Here is an 11,835-nt window from a genome sequence, read left to right on the forward strand (position 1 = left end):
TATTTTTTTGCATTTTCTTTTTATCTCTTCTATAATTTTCTCATTCTCTCTTATTTTAACTGTTTCTTCATATAACAGATCCTCAAGATGTGCAAAAAATGTTCGACGAAAGGTTTATGGAATTGATGTCTCTTAATTTTCCGTCTGTTGAATTAGGGAAATGATGACACCGAACAAACACCACTACATATCTCCTCAACATTTGATGGTGTTTATGACCCGACTAGGACCACAAAAATTCCACGGGTGTCGTATACACAAGAAGAAGATGTTTTACTTGTTTATTGTTATTTGAAACTCACATATGATACGGTGACTGGGAGAAATAAAAAAAATTTGAAGTTATTTGGAAAAATATCCGATGAATATAATATATTGGCGGTCTGAGAGCGTACGTTAAGGAGTTGTAAATCACACACATTTTTCCCACACACGTGTTTGATACATGCACAATTTTTTGGCCTGAACCCCCTCACGGTTAGAGTTGATTTTTGATGTAGAGCGCTTTGATTTAATTATGTTAAAGAAAAGTGGTTTTTGGGGGCTCATCCCCTCCAAGATTGGAGTTACTTTAAGGGATGGAAAACTTCGAAAAAATTAGTCGGTCTAGTTTAACTAAATTAACTTTATTATATTAGAGGGCAGTTTTTCATCATGACCGATCACCCTCTCGGCTGATCACCACTATGGACATCCATCAACCTTGATGCACCCGAAAAGGTTGCACACCCAAGCGGAGGTATCAAGTAGTAATCCGGCAAAGCCGGGATCGATCCAAGGATAGGAAGGTAGTTTGGATATCGAAGGGTCTTATCCCTCGGTCTAGATATTAAAGGCTTACTTAAACAAAAGCGGAAATAAAAGAAAGTAATGTGAGGTTTATAATCGAATAAGCAACAAAGAAGAAAGCAAGTAAAACAAACTAAAATATCAATGTAAGAGGGCGAGAGAGATTTGAGAGAAGAGTTCGGAGAAACAAGAGTCGGGAAGCAACAAAAGTCGAAAGACAAATAAGTGAGCGAGGTGTCGAAGTCCGGGAATCCATGATAATAAACCTATAACTATGTACGGTCCAATCGAATGGATTGATGTAAATCTAGTCTCGATTCCTAAGGTGGACGTTCATAAGCACTACGTATGTCCGGAGATAATACTTAGTCAAACAAACTTCCTAAACGATGAAAACCGAATCATCGAATGTGTCGTCTAGTCGCCTAACTATGTGAAGTGCATGACAAGACACATGAAATTTGAATCTAGACTACGATCGATATTGATCACTTTGCCTAATCGATTAACTATGCGAAGTACTTGATAAGACACATGAAAAACGATTGAAACAAGTAATCAAAATAAGAGAACATCAATTTATTATCAAAACATTAAATCATATCAAACATAATCACAAATTCATCACATTTCATCCATATACTCGACACACTTGATTTAGCTAAACATGGTGATAAGTAATAAATGAAAAGAAGATGATGAGAAATCCCCCTTTTTCGATGTAGTTCGAGGCTAGGTTCGTCGGAAAATATGAGTAGATAAGGTTCAGCCGATCTCCCCTTAGCAAATTTTGGGTTCCCCATAGCGACCACCATCATCTTCTCCATTTAGAACACAACCTCCATTAAAGCTTCACCAAGCTTTCTCTCTCTAAGCAATTTCAACCAAAAATCAAATCGAACACAAGGGGTAGCAAGGCCATGACATGTGGAGTAAGAGCCCTATGGTTTCCGGCCAAAAAAGTGGCCGGAACACCATGAAAAATCCGGCCAAAGAAAGGGGAATTCAGGCCAACTCAAAATCCGGCCAAATGTAGCAAACCCGAGCATCCTCCAGCTAGTAGCCGCGTCCCGTGCAAGGTCCGTGCTGTCCCGAGCTATGGAGCAGCCATCCCGTGCGAAGTACAGCTCGTCCCGTGAAGAAGCTGTTGCTCGGAGCAGCTCACTGTCCCGTGAAGAACAGCCCGTGCTGTTCTTGTTGGTGTGTGCTGTTGCCGTGCTAGTCCCGTGCTCGTCCCGTGCTTGAGTGCTCCTGCCCGAGCTGCTCCAATGGAGCTCGAGATGCTGTTCTCTAACAGCCGCAACCTTGCTCTTCCGGCCAAGACTAGGCCGGCCTCATGTGTTGGCCGGCCTAGCTTGGCCGACCTCTCCTTCTTCTCTTCCTCTCTCTTCAAATCCAAACCCTAGAAAGCCCTCAAGAACAAACAAAACCTAGCCTCCTCTTCCTCACTCCTCTTGTTAGCTTGGTTGTTCAATTGATGAAGAAGATGAATAGTGTCTTGACCCTCTCTTTTTACTCAAACCCTAGACTTAGTCAAGACTTGACTTTGACTCAAACTTGAGTCCATAAAGAGGGTGCCTCCAAAATCTCTTCCTTCTTTCATCTTCTTTGGGCTTGGGTTTTGTTCCTTCATATCTAGGCTCTTGGGTTTTAGACTTGGGCTTTAATCTTCACTTGGAAATCAAGGGGGGTGCCTTCATAGAATCTTTGTTTTAAGACCGAACCTCGACTTCTTTCTTCCACAACTTCCCCGTCCGAACTCCGAATCAACTTCCGTTTTCACCGTCGGACTCGTCATTGACTTCACTTGTTGTTTGACTTCTGATTTTGACCAAAATGACCAAAATACCCCTGGTGCTCTTTTCTTCCCTTTTGCCGCATAAGATGAAAATGTGATAATTTGCTCTCTTTATTCCGAATTACACGCCAAACCACAAATAAACTACGTAGCAATAAAAACACATAAATAATTAGAAATAAGACTCGAAAAGAACTAACTCATCAAAGTTAAGTGACCTAAATGTGACATTTTCACACCACATCAAACCTCTATCTCTTTCATAGTCTATCTCTACGGCCAGGGTCTGAGGTGAACCGTCATGGAGGGTTTTAGTCAAGGGCGGAGCCAGGATTTGAAATCACACCTGACTAGCCTATAATTGCTATAAAATAAATGGTAGAAAAGATGTCTTTTGTTTTCGTGGATCTCTTGTTTGAAGACGTAAGTTTAGTACACTTATAATTGGTTAACTAAGTTAATTAACGAGCGTGTATCCAAATATTTCTCGCCAAAAGTCAGTCGATATTGATTTAGAACGCCAAAACTTTTATTAACCCCAAGAATAATGATTAATGAATTTCTTAACAATGATTTAAACTACTGAGATTATCGCTAATGTAATTTGTCATCCTTACGAATCCATTGTAAATGTAGTATAGTCTTATTTCATTAGCGGCATATAGTTCAAATTAAAGCGTAAAAGAACCAAAGCAGCGGGAGCAAAACTGAAAGTTGACAAAATTGATCTTCACACATCTCTCTGCGAATATACTATTTTTATTAATCTTGACTGATCTTAGTAAATGTTACAATGTAAATATATACTAGTGATTAGTATTTACTCATTTAAATTATGGAATAAAATCGTATCTTGTGAGAGTTGAAATTCCGGACACAAATCAAATTTTCAATCAGTAAACTACAACTTTAATCACCATTAATATTATTTGAAATAATAGAACTGGTAAAATGATTAGTTATAAGTGTAGAAACACTTTCTTATAAGAAAAAATTGAAATTTGAGAGCACAAATCTAAGAAAACTAATGAGTGCACTTGGGTGGGATTTGAACTTTTTTTTTGTTGAACTAAGGTGGGATTTGAACTCAAAACCTGAAGTGTGTCAAGTAAGTGCTTCACCACTAAGCTATTTGTTACCTAATGACTACCATCTTTGAGATGCATAATAAAACTCCCTGGCTGCATGTTTCTTAATGACTATTATCTAGAGATACTTGGGAAAACCATCCCTGGCTGCAGCCAGGAATGGTCTCCAAGTACCTCCGCCCATGGTTTTAGTCACGCGATAAGAGTTTTAGTCGCCTCTGCGAAGGAAGAAAATAAATTTAAACTACAATTAAAATCAAAGAATTTATCTCCAACATTTTGTATGTGGATATGACTTAAATAACCTTTGGTTGTTCTCGAAGTTATTTAAAGGGTTAGAAACTGTTGAAAACGAAAATTTCTTTCCTTAAATTTGATCTTTATCAAATTCTCAACAAAAAACGGATGACCAGACTTATCTCTCTCATAATTGACCGAGGTGTTTTAGTATATAAGATAGTGTATTTGCTACCAAGCTTAATGTGAGAGGCTTTAGAAATAAACCATGTAGATTGCATCCTCGTATTTGAAATAAAGCATATGTATAGTAAGGATGAAATAAGCACATTACTACCGTGACATTATACTAAAGCCTATAAAAAAGAACTTTGTAGAACAATAGACAAACTATTATTCAGAACGATTGGCAGAGGGTGAAACAAACTACCTTTTAAATTTTTTTAGCATCTATAAATTACATTAGATAAATCTGGAAGTAACAAGAGGATACCAACGTATATTATCTAGTATCTATTAGGAAAGAACAAATAAACTGTAACACGAGGATACCAACTTCCCATTAAATAATGTTATACAATCCTAGTGAAAAATCTATTTCTTTTTGTAGTTGGTAATAATAACAGTATAATAATAATACAAAAAGAGCCACTGACTCTTACATTATTAGTAATGTGATTCACACTTACTCTGTTTTCAACACAAAAGGAGTCTGTTTTTCCTCATAGACTCTATACCTGCCTTCTTAACATAATAATAACATATAGCTGGTTCACATTTCTTTTTCATAAAAATGTAACATAATGATTTAGAATATGTTTCTAGAATGCCAATGACAACAGGATTTGGTATAGACTTTTTTGATTTTCTTAAAAAATAATGATAATCTGTGAATCACATTTATTTTTAAAAATTCATTTGTATAGGCATTATAAATATGATCATTTTGAATTACATAATCCATCTCAAGAAACAAAGAATTAAGAGTAAAAGATCAAGAAATGGAGAATTCAAGATCAATAATCTCAAAAATACTTTCTTTCTTCTACTTCTTCTTCCTTTTCTCAACGACCATTTGTTCAAGTTCAATTCATGATAACAATGGTGATAATCACTTTCTTCAATGCCTTGTTACTTCCTCTGTCCACCAACCCAAGAACAATCCAATCCCTTTATACACCCAAAGCAATTCATCTTACTTACCCATTTTACAATCCTCAGCAAGAAACCTCAGATTCTTGAAACCATCTTCACCAAAACCACTATTTATAATTACACCTTCTCATGAATCTCATGTTCAAGCAGCTGTTATTTGCTCCAAGAAACTTGGATTAGACCTTAGAGTTCGAAGCGGAGGCCATGACGTGGAAGGTCTCTCGTATATATCCGATAATCCATTCGTCCTGGTCGATTTCGTCAATTTTCGGAACATCGTTGTTGACGTGGAGAATAGTAATGCATGGGTTCAAGCAGGAGCCTCCATTGGTGAAGTTTACTATAGAATAGCAGAGAAAAGCAAAACCCTTGGCTTCCCTGCTGGGGTTGCTCCTACTGTTGGTGTTGGTGGGCATTTCAGTGGTGGTGGGCTTGGTACTTTGAACCGAAAATATGGGCTTTCAGCTGATCTTGTCATTGATGCTCAAATTGTCAATGTTGATGGGAAAATTTTGAACAGAGAAACTATGGGGAAAGACCTATTTTGGGCTATTAGAGGAGGAGGTCCGAGTTTCGGGGTCATTCTTTCGTGGAAAATCAAGTTGGTTCCCGTTCCCCCTCTTGTAACTGTCGCTAACATCGGTCGCACACTAGAAGAAGGGGCAAGCGACCTTGTTCATAGGTGGCAGTTTGTTGCTGATAAGCTTGTCAAAGATCTTTATATCGGTTTAAAGTTTACTTTAGCATACAACCGAGTAGGGGAAAAGACGGTACAAGCTGAATTTTCCATCTTGTTTCTTGGTGGAACTACCAAACTCATTCAAATTATGGAAGAGAGCTTCCCTGAGTTGGGTTTGAAAGCCGATAAATGTACTGAAATGAGTTGGGTTGAATCTCATATCTACTTTTTAGCACCAGGATCTCCTTTAGAATTTTTACTATATAGAGATCCAGTGTCGAAGATTTTCTTGAAGGTGAAGTCAGACCATGTACAAGTACCAATATCGAAAAATGGGCTCGAAGGACTATGGAAAATATTGTTAGAAGAAGATATGCCTGTGTTGTTATGGACTCCCTTTGGTGGGAGGATGAATGAGATTTCAGAATCTGCAATTCCTTTCCCTCATAGAGTTGGAAACATATACAATATTCTATACATGGTGAATTGGTTCGACGAAAGTGAATCTGAGAAGCATATTGATTGGTCGAGAAAGTTGTACGAATATATGGGTGGCTATGTTTCTAAATCTCCAAGAACGGCGTATCTCAACTACAATGATCTTGATTTAGGTCATTACAAGAACGGCGAGGCGATTAGTTACTCCAAGGCTAAGACTTGGGGTAGGAAATACTTCAAGAACAACTTTGAAAGATTAGTGAAAGTGAAGAGCATGGTTGATCCTGGTAATTTCTTCAAGAACAAACAGAGCATCCCTCCAATTAGTCTTAGTTTAGGTACAACGACGAACAAACAAGTCTATGAGGAAGCCTAGATATTAGGTATGCGATTTAGATCAATTATGCCTCGTTTAGTTTGTTCTTATGCCTGCATCTTTCTTGTCAGTGTGGTCCAAGTTGTGATTTGAGATATTATATGTCGTATTCACATGTTAAGTATTTTTTTTTTCACAAACATAACCGGTAGTATATGTACTAAATAAATTTAAACCTTGTCATCTTGTCTTAGGTATTAGCTTCTATCCTGAATAGCACTATGGTGTTAAGAAATAACGGTTAGTGATGTTAAAAAATGGTATCGTTTCTTACTTCTTAGTTATACTCAAATCTTTGTCGGAAAAGAGATTCTATTAATTTTAAGAGAAAAAGACAATATTGGAGGGATATCTTTCTTTGGAACAAATTCTCAAGTGAAAAGAATAAGAGAACTAATTTCTTTTTTATATGGGTTATTTCCCATATGGCCCCCTACTTTGTGACCAACTTCCCGCCTGGCCCCCCACTTTACGAGAAATACCCATATGGCCCCCTTCCGTTATAACACCGTTACTCTCTCTCTTCCATTTTTTTTCTCTCTCCTCCAACATGTTTTCTCTCTCTGCCACCTCGTCAAAACCAGCCACCTCATCACCTTCTCCGGCAAGGTCGCCGACCGGCGACCTTCAAATATAAAAAAAAAAAAAATTTCTTTTTTTCTCTCTCTTCTCTCTCCTCCCTCTCTTCTTCTTCTTCTTTCTCTCTCTCTTTCCCCCCTCTCTCTCGACCTCCGGCGTAGTCGCCGGAGGTCGAGAGAGAGAGAGAATAGAGAGAGGGGGGAAAGAGATAGAGAAAGAAGAAGAAGAGAGAGAGAAGAGAAGAAGAAGAAGAAGAAGAGAGAATTAAAAAAATTTTTTTTTTTTTTTTAGAGAGAGAGAGAAGAGAGAGAAAAAAAGAAATTTTTTTTTTTTTTATATTTGAAGGTCGCCGGCCGGAAATTTGGCCGGCCGGCGACCTTGCCGGAGAAGGTGATGAGGTGGCTGGTTTTGACGAGGTGGCAGAGAGAGAAAACATGTTGGAAGAGAGAGTAACGGTGTTATAACGGAAGGGATATGAGTATTTCTCGTAAAGTGGGGGGCCAGGCGGGAAGCTGGTCACAAAGTAAAGGGCCATATGGGAAATAACCCTTTTTATATTTGGTAACAATGACAATTAAAAGAATTTAAAATTTCATTCATGTGACACACACTTAAATCTATTTAAAGAAAGATGTGGGCTCTACACATATAAAGAATGTTTGATGGACGGTAAACTTTTCTAAGAAGTTTGTCAATCTAGGTTGACCAAAGTAACTTCATTGCATTTGGATTAATACTTTTGAACCTCCGAAATTCTCTCTATGTCCAAGGAAGAGAGCATATAGAATCGACAAAGATGGTGGTTACGATGGTCGTGATGGTGGTAATTCATGGTAACAGAAGATGAAGATGAGGGGGGAGGTAGGGTTGAGGTCATGAGGACGAAAGTGAAGACAGAATAGTGTCACGACCGAAGATAAGGATAAATGAAGATAAAGGATGGAAGGATCTTATTGAGAAGAGAATAAAAGTGGAGGGGGTTCAATAATTGAAGAGTATAATATAATAATTCAAGGGTTTTTTTAACATTTATATAACTTTATTCATAAATTTACATTTAACTACCATCTTCAAGATCTTTCTAGCTATAGAAGGAATTAATGACTTACTAAGAGAATCCATAATTGAAATTGTTCTAGAATGCCAGTTATTATAGTATATTCTTTTAATCATAACAAGATTTGAAGAAGATATTTATCACATTGTATTATGCTATGTAAAAATAGAAATATATTACGTGAAATATCGCTATGAAATAGAATAGTAATGCAAAGTTTTACTGAACACTGATGATACAAATCGTACTTTCTCATTTTAAATAATTAAGAAGAAAAACAATCCATAAGAGTACGATGCTAAGAAAGAAGTCAAATCAGATACCACTTAGAGTGATTATCTCGAACAACTGGAAAAATATACTCTAGAGTAAAGAAATTTTACAATAAGGTAGAATCACTAAATGTACAATCTTTACCTTCCATTTTAAATAATTGAGATTTAAAAGACAAGTGATGGAATTATATGGTAAACAAGATGCCACATAGGTTTTTTTAAGTCAACTTCTAACTATCAGGCTATCACTGAAAGCATTTCCCTAAATTCATGTCTATTTCAACTCTGATGAGTTTTCAACTTAAGACATCTATACCATTAGGAATATCTCATAATTCTAATCAAGAAACAAGAAAGAGTAAGAGATTAAAAAGAATGGGCATTTCAAGGTCAAGAATCTCCAAAATACTTCCCATACTTCCTTTCTTGTTATTCTTCCTCCAATTCTCAACTATTTCATCAAGTTCAATTCAAGATCACTTTCTTCAGTGCCTTATTTCTTCCTTTGTTCACATACCCAAGAACAACCCAATCCCTTTTTACACCCAAACCAACTCTTCTTACTTGAACATTTTACATTCCTCTGCTAGAAACCTCAGATTCATGCAGCCAACTTCACCAAAACCTCTCTTCATAATTACACCTTCCCATGAGTCCCATGTTCAAGCTGCTGTTATTTGCTCCAAAAAAACTGGATTAGATCTAAAAACTCGGAGCGGAGGTCATGACGTGGAAGGTCTCTCGTATATATCCGATAACCCGTTCGTCCTTATCGATTTCGTCAATTTTCGGAACATCGTCGTTGACGTGGAAAATAGCAATGCTTGGGTTGAAGCAGGAGCTTCCATTGGTGAAGTTTATTATAGAATAGCAGAGAAGAGCAAAACCCTTGGCTTCCCAGCTGGGTTTGCTCCTACTGTTGGTGTTGGTGGGCATTTCAGTGGTGGTGGGCTTGGTACTTTGGTCCGGAAATATGGGCTTTCAGCTGATCTTGTCATTGATGCTAAAATTGTCAATGTTGATGGCAAAATTTTGAACAAAGAAACAATGGGGAAAGATCTATTTTGGGCAATTAGAGGAGGGGGAGGGGCGAGTTTCGGTGTCATTCTTTCGTGGAAAATCAAGTTGGTTCCTGTTCCACCAGTTGTAACCATTGCTACCATCGACCGAACATTAGAACAAGGTGCAACCGATCTTGTTCATAGGTGGCAGTTCGTTGCTGATAAGCTCGACAAAGATCTCTATATTGGTCTAACATTTACTTTAGTTAATGCTAATAACCGATCACGGGAAAGAACGGTACAAGCTGCATTCTCCGTCGTGTTTCTTGGTGAAACTACCAAACTCCTCCACATTATAGAACAAAGCTTCCCCGAATTGGGGTTGAAAGCTGAGAAGTGCATTGAAATGAGTTGGATTGAATCTCGTCTATATTCTATAGCACCAGGTACTCCTTTAGAATTTTTACTATATAGAGATCCTTTGTCCAAGGCTTTCATGAAGGTGAAATCAGATCATGTAAAGGTACCAATACCAAAAGATGGTCTCGAAAAGCTATGGGAAATATTGTTAGAAGGAGATTCGCTTTCGGTGTTTTTAACTCCTTATGGTGGAAGGATGAAGGAGATTTCGGAATCTGAAATTCCTTTTCCACATAGAGTTGGAAATATTTACAATATTCTATACATGGTAAAGTGGTTTGACGAAAGTGAATCGGAAAAGCATGTCAATTGGTTGAGAAGGTTGTATGAGTATATGGGTAGTTATGTTACAAAGTTTCCAAGAACTGCATATCTCAACTATGGTGATCTTGATTTGGGTCATTACAAGAACGGTGAAGCTATGAGTTACTCCAAAGCTAAGGCTTGGGGTAGGAAATACTTCAAGAACAACTTCGAGAGATTAGTGAAAGTAAAGAGCATGGTTGATCCTGGTAATTTCTTCAAAAATAAACAAAGTATTCCTCCTATTACTCTTAGTTTGGGAATAGGAATAAACAAACAAGAATACAAGATCGAGATAGCGTAGTTGGCTTTGATAATTGAATTTAGGATTTTTATCAAATACGCCTTCTTGTATTTTTTATTCTAACTAATCATGTTCAACACATAGTCTTTTTTTTTTCCAACATAATCCCTTCACCTATGGTAATGGTAATTACTCCTATAAATATAAATTATGGATAGTATAATAACGGAATGATTTCTTGATGGTAAGATTATCGATCGTTATAAAATGAGTATGTTTTCAAATATTTCAGTTATCACAGTCTAAGAAATTGTACGAAATCCCCTTAGTTAAAACGAGAGAATTAGATTTTGATATATTTTAGCGACATTTTTCTATTTCCATAACTACCTAAATTTCCACCAAGGACCAAATAACAAAGGACCAAAACCAAAGAGCATTTTGTCGGAGAGCTTATGAAGTCCATCGTTCTCGAACTGCTTTCATGGATTTCTTCAACCTCTACCTTGTGCTTGGGCTTCTGATTGGGCTTGTGCTTGTGCTTGTGCTTGGGCTTGGGCTTGGGTTTTGGGCTTGGGCTTGGGTTTTGGGCTTGGGCTTGTGCTTGTGCTTGTGCTTGTACTTGCGCTTGGGTATAATTTGTCCTCACTCTACAATATTTTAAAAAGAAGTATTTAAAATAATAAAAATAATCAGCTTAAAAAATTTAAAATAAAATAAAGTGGAGTGGAAATCCACCCCAAATGTGACTGTTGGGAACACCCCCACGGTCACATTCGGGGCTGGGAGTCCGGGAGCATGGGCCTCCCAGCACCGGGGCTCCCGGGTTGGAGCATGAGGGCTGGGAACTGGGTTCCCCAAATTTGAATTTTGGGAGTCCAACCCCCATACATTGGATTTGCCCTAAGAATTGTTTCTTCACTTCTAAAATCTTGATCCGTTTGAATGTCTTTATCAATTTTAAAGTAGTTCATCAACCTTAACTTGATTGATTGCATTAATGAATGTGTGGTTATTTTGTTCAAACTAACACATTTTCACCCAGGAACAAACCTCTAAAGAGGGCAAAACTCTCAACCAAGAGTTTGAGCTTCCTCCAGGAGATGATCAGTTCCTTGTCGATTTCGAGCAACTTCAATGTCAGTTTTTTCGACAAGTCTTAAATTATCTAAAGCCACATGGGAAAACGGTACTCTAATAACCAATATTAATATCTTGTTCCTCTCTACTCGTTGCCAATTAGTTTTGAGTTTGATGATCACAAACTTAAAATGGTATCTTAGCCAGAAACCATTATAACAAATTTAGGACCCAGGTACACAAACCCAACTGTTCGTCTATCCTAGACGGTGCAGACGACACACATACATGAAGAGAATAAGAGGGGGTTCCTTGT

General features: G+C 37.5%; 2 pseudogenes across 2 annotated transcripts; both read left to right on the forward strand.

Annotated features, from left to right (window-relative positions):
• The first annotated feature begins 4,841 nt into the window (after positions 1-4,841).
• LOC147563656 (tetrahydroberberine oxidase pseudogene) lies at positions 4,842-6,809 on the forward strand (annotated as a pseudogene). The gene has a single exon (XR_015236607.1). The product of XR_015236607.1 is annotated as a tetrahydroberberine oxidase pseudogene (transcript).
• Positions 6,810-8,724: 1,915 nt separating this feature from the next.
• LOC147563657 (tetrahydroberberine oxidase pseudogene) lies at positions 8,725-10,793 on the forward strand (annotated as a pseudogene). Its single transcript, XR_015224963.1, has one exon. The product of XR_015224963.1 is annotated as a tetrahydroberberine oxidase pseudogene (transcript).
• The last annotated feature ends 1,042 nt before the right edge of the window (positions 10,794-11,835 follow it).

Source organism: Eschscholzia californica, unplaced genomic scaffold (genome assembly GCF_041429995.1).
Source record: "Eschscholzia californica isolate CP2 unplaced genomic scaffold, dmEscCali1.0.p SCAF_1, whole genome shotgun sequence".
Taxonomy (NCBI): Eukaryota; Viridiplantae; Streptophyta; class Magnoliopsida; order Ranunculales; family Papaveraceae; genus Eschscholzia; species Eschscholzia californica.